This window comes from Dryobates pubescens, chromosome 33 (assembly GCF_014839835.1).
Source record: "Dryobates pubescens isolate bDryPub1 chromosome 33, bDryPub1.pri, whole genome shotgun sequence".
NCBI classification, from domain to species: Eukaryota; Metazoa; Chordata; class Aves; order Piciformes; family Picidae; genus Dryobates; species Dryobates pubescens.
Genome location: NC_071644.1, coordinates 913,937 through 919,379, shown reverse-complemented (window position 1 = coordinate 919,379; position 5,443 = coordinate 913,937).

Genomic DNA, 5,443 nt, shown 5'->3' with positions numbered 1-5,443 from the left:
TTGCCACCGCTCTGTGTACAGGCGCCAGGCCAGCCGGGCGCCCCCTCCCCCCCCTGGCCTGGCAGGGACAGACTCTCACCGATTTGACCCTTTCCTGACAGGGTGGGGTTTTTTTTTTTGGGGGGGGGGGTTGTTTGTTTTTTGCCTGTTAGGAAGGTTTTTATTTGGGGCTTATTTTATGTTTTTTGGGGGTTTGGGGTTTTTTTTTTGGCTTTGTTTTGGTTTGGGGTTTTTTTTTTTTGGGTGGGATTTGGGTGGGTTTTTTTTTAAGCTGGTTTCGCGTCCAGGATTTCAAAAGAGGTTTTGAACAAACCCAACCCAGGTGGCCCCCCCAGAACCACCACCTCCCCACCCCCCCCCACCAAGGAGGGCCCTGCCGACGCGATAGGTTCCCCCCAGGAGAGCTCCTGGAGCCCAAAGGCTTTCCAGCTGCGAGCATCCTCATCCTTTTGGGGGGGTTTTGGGGGGCTTTTTTTAACGTTCTGATGGTAGCCAAATCAGGTTAAAAAGAAATCGACTAAGCCTGCAGCAGCCCCCGGGGGCTTTTTAACCAACGAGTTGTCGCTGAGAGCAGCCTGGGCGACTCCACATCCCACCCCACCCCCCCCCGAGGCCGGGGTGGAGGCGCTCTGAGGATCCGCAGCTTCGCAGATTGCATCGGGTTGGGAGGGACCCTCGAAGGTCGTTCTGGTCCAACCCCCCTGCGGTGGAGCAGGGACATCTCCAACCAGGGCAGGCTGCCCAGGGCCACACCTGACGGTTCGCAACGGGGAGGGGCCGAGGGGAGGGGCCGATCTCTTCGGTTTTGGGGTGAATCTCGGCAATATTTGCCTCCACCCACACACTACGGCGACCTCTTCCCCGGCTGCCACCTCTGGACTGCATCACAGAATCACAGCTTTGACTGGAAGAGGCCCTCTCAAGCTCCTCCAGTCCAACCTTGGAGCCAGCACCGCGCGGCCACCACCGAACCACGTCCCTAAGCACCGGGCGCCGCCGCCGCTCAGCCGCCTCCGGGGATCGGTGGCTCCAGCGCCGCCCTGGCCCAAGACCATTCCAATGTTTGAGAACCCTTCCAGTGAAGAAAACACTTCCTGAGATCCGACCTTTAAACCTCCCCTGGCGCAGCTTGGCCTTCCCCAAACCCCCTCCTCCCCCCGCCCTGCCCTTTTCCCCCCCGCCCCGGGCGGCTCCCTCCGCCCCTGCTCTGTGTATAGACTGGAAGATATTTATATTATATATATTTTTGTTGGATGGTTGTTAATAGTAGAAACCTTTTAAGTTATAGCTTTTTTTTTTTGGGGTTACTTTTGGGGGGTTTCCGACCCCAGGAGCGCTGTACTGTAAATATTCTCGGCGACAGTTCACACACCCAAGGTACCGAGGGGCGGAGCCCAGGGCGGCCACCACAGCTTGGCCCCCGGGGAGGGGGTCGGACGCCGTCTGTATAGTCATGACCTGCACTGTAGTTGTATCTATTGCACTGAGGCCCAGGAGCGTATTAAACCCTCTCCAGAACACCCCAAAACACTTCCCCCTCTTTTGGGTTTGCTTCTTCCATTTTGTGTTGTTGTTTTGTCCTCCCAACAAAACTCAACCACAAAAAGGTTTTTCCCCTCTCCTTCCTTCCTTCCTTCCCTCCCCTCCTCTTTCCTTCCCCCTTTTTTTCCTTCCTTCCTTCCCTCCTTCCCTCTCTCCTTCCTTCCCTCTCTCCTTCCTTCCCTCTCTCCTTCCTTCCTTCCTCCCTCCCTCTTGTCTTCCTTCCTTCCTCCCTTCCTTCCTTCCTTCCCTCCTTCCCTCCCTCCTCCCTTCCTCCCTCCCTTCCTCCCTTCCTTCCTCCCTTCCTTCCCTCCTTCCTTCCTTCCTTCCTTCCTCCCTCCCTTCCTCCCTTCCTTCCTCCCTCCCTTCCTCCCTTCCTTCCTCCCTTCCTTCTTCCCTTCCTTCCTCCCTCCCTTCCCTCCCTTCCTCCCTCCCTTCCTCCCTTCCTTCCTCCCTCCCTTCCTTCCTCCCTTCCTTCCTCCCTTCCTTCCTCCCTTCCTTCCTCCCTTCCTTCCTCCCTTCCTTCTTCCCTTCCTTCTTCCCTTCCTTCCTCCCTTCCTTCTTCCCTTCCTTCCTCCCTCCCTTCCCTCCCTTCCCTTCCTCCCTCCCTTCCTTCCCTCCCTTCCCTTCCTCCCTCCCTTCCTTCCCTCCCTTCCCTTCCTCCCTCCCTCCTTCCTTCCCTCTTGTCTTCCCTCCCTCCTTCCCTCCCTCTTTTCTTCCTTCCTTCCTCCCCTCTTCCTTCCCTCCCTCCTCTCCCTGCAGAGCTGCTGTGGGAGCACCTGGCACATCTCTCCCCCCTTCCCCCCCCCCATCCCCAGGAGGTTTTTGTTTGGTTTGGTTTTTTTTGCCAGAGATTTGTGTTGGTTTGGGGTTGGTTTGGGGTTGGTTTTATTTCTGTCTCTGGGTGGGAGCCACACTGGAAAGAGAAGGTTTTAGTTGAGGGAGGGAGGGAGGGAGGGGAATAGCAAAATCCAACCCCCCCCCAGCCCCAGCCTGCCCTCTCCCACCCTGTGCTCCGGGGAGCAGGGCAGCTGTGCCAGCGTGGTGCCCACCAGCTGTGCCTGTGTGGGGGGCTGGGGCGCGGTGCCCGGCGGCGCGGTGCCCGGCGCGGGGCTGTGGTGGTGCGAACAATAAAGCAGGATGGATGCAGCGACCCAGCCCCGGCCTCCTGTGCCTTCCTTGAGCCCTCCCCTTCCACCCCGGGCTCCAGGCCCTCTCCTGGGTTTGGGGTTTGCTGTGGCAGCAGAGCCGGCCTGGGGCCTCCTGGCTGCAGCCATGATGACCAATGCTCTGTCCCTGCTCTGCACCCCAACATTTGACCCCCCAGCTCTGCCCATGGGGTGTGATGAACCCCACACCTCCCCCCTACTGCCCATGGGGTGTGATGAACCCCACACCTCCCCCAGCTCTGCCCCTGGGGTGTGATGAACCCCACACCTCCCCCTGCCTCTGCCCATGGGGTGTGATGAACCCCACACCTCCCCCAGCTCTGCCCATGGGGTGTGATGAACCTCACACCACCCCCAGCTCTGCCCATGGGGTGTGATGAACCCCACACCTCCCCCCTACTGCCCCTGGGGTGTGATGAACCCCACACCTCCCCCAACTCTGCCCATGGGGTGTGATGAACCCCACACCTCCCTCTGGCTCTGCCCATGGGGTGTGATGAACCCCACACCTCCCTCTGGCTCTGCCCCTGGGGTGTGATGAACCCCACACCTCCCCCAGCTCTGCCCATGGGGTGTGATGAACCCCACACCTCCCCCAGCTCTGCCCATGGGGTGTGATGAACCTCACACCACCCCCAGCTCTGCCCATGGGGTGTGATGAACCCCACACCTCCCCCCTACTGCCCCTGGGGTGTGATGAACCCCACACCACCCCCAACTCTGCCCATGGGGTGTGATGAACCCCACACCTGCCCCAGCTCTGCCCTTGGGGTGTGATGAACCCCACACCTCCCCCAGCTCTGCCCATGGGGTGTGATGAACCCCACACCTCCCCCCTACTGCCCATGGGGTGTGATGTACCCCACACCTCCCCTGCCTCTGCCCATGGGGTGTGATGAACCCCACACCTCCCCCAGCTCTGCCCATGGGGTGTGATGAACCCCACACCTCCCCTGCCTCTGCCCCTGGGTGTGATGAACCCCACACCTCCCCTGCCTCTGCCCCTGGGTGTGATGAGCTCCCAGCCTGCCCTGGTTCTGCCTGTGGAGTTCAGAGAATCCCAGACTGATTTGGGTTGGATGGGACCTTAAAGCCACCTGGTTCCAACCCCCTGCCACAGGCAGTGACATTTCCTCCTCAACCAGGTTGCTCAAGGCCTCATCCCACCTGGTCTTGAGCACCTCCAGGCTTGGACCCTCCACAGCTTCCCTGGGCAACCTGCTCCAGAGCCTCCCCACCCTCACAGGGAGGAATTTCTTCCCTCTGTCCAATCTCAGTCCAGCTTCTTCCATGCAGAAGCCATCACCCCTTGGCCTGTCACTCCATGCTTTGTCAGAATCCCTCCCCACCTCTCCTGCAGCCCCCTCCAAACCCTGCCAGGCTGCTCCAAGGTCTCCCTGCAGCCTTTTCTCAGGCTGAGCAACCCCAGCTCTGCAGTGGTGACATCGATGGTCTGCCCTGGGCCAGGGCTCCTGCTGCCAGCACCAGAGCCAGGCAGGGAGGGAGGAGGTTGGTCCTTGCTGCTGCTTCTTGGTGGCTCTCTCCTTCCCCTTGCCCTGCCGAGGGGCACAGCGCTGCAAGCCTCAGCGCTTCAGGCAGAGCAATGCTGCCCTTGGGCACTTCAGGCTTTCTGTCGACTGACTTTGCCCTGGCGATGGCTGCAGCAGGAAACAGCTCTTGTAAAAGCTCTCAGAGCTCCCCAGAAGGCTCTGAGCTTGCCCGGGGCTCTTCCCAGGGCCCACACCAACATTCGCTCTGCCAGCCCCTGCCCGCCACGGCTCCTGGAGCCGCTCAGCTCCACGCAGAGCTCCTTCAGACAGCGCTCCCCAGCCGGCAGCGGTGAGACGGAGCCGCGGCTCAGCCTGGCTCCGGAGTGTCCCCAGGGATTACCACTGCAGCTCCAAATCCCCGGGGCCACCGTGACCCAAATCCCCCACGCCCCGAGGCACTGTGCCAGGCAGTGCTGTCCCCTGTGCCCCCTCCCCCTCCAGCACCCCCCAGCCTTTGCCTTGCTCCTTCCCTGCTGAGGTCGGATGCCATCCACCAGCGTCTCCCGCAGGAGGATTTGGGATTCTCCCACCCGTGCCCCGAGCCTGCCTCCTGCTCTGACCACTCCACCCCACCCCGTGTCACGGAACACCCGCTGCAGTGGTGACTTCCCCTTGGCCAGCAGCACCCAGCCCTTCTGATCGCTCAGGACCCAGCAGGATGAGGCCCTTGAGGAGCGAGCTCAGCCCCATCCCAGCTGGGGAGGCAACGAACCTCGAGCACAAATCCTGCTGAAGGGAAGAAGACCTAATCACAGGCTTAGAGCTCAGCTGGGCTCAGCCCTCTGCTGCCTTCCCTTCACCCCTGTCCCTGCTGGGTGAGGCTGTCACATGCCCTGCTGCCTACACCCAGCTCAGCTCCTGGTCCTCTCCTGTCTCCTCTCCTCCAGTGTCCCCCACACACCCTCCTGCCCTGCCTGGCTTCCCTCTGCTCTCCTGGGGCAGCTGGCTTGGGGAAGGTCCCTGCTGAGGTGACACCAGGGACTTCCCCTTGAGGCTGGTGTCAGAGCTCATGGGACTGCCAAAGGCTGGAGAGCTGTGAGGGCCCCAGGGCTGCTTGGGGCAGAAGCTCTGACTGGAGCTTGTTGCCCTTCTCATCCCCTCCCTCAGGGCTGCTGCTGGTCCCCCAGGCTGCTCTCGGGGTCCTGGCTGGCTGCAAGCTCTTCTGTAAGCGAGTCCCTTGCTGCC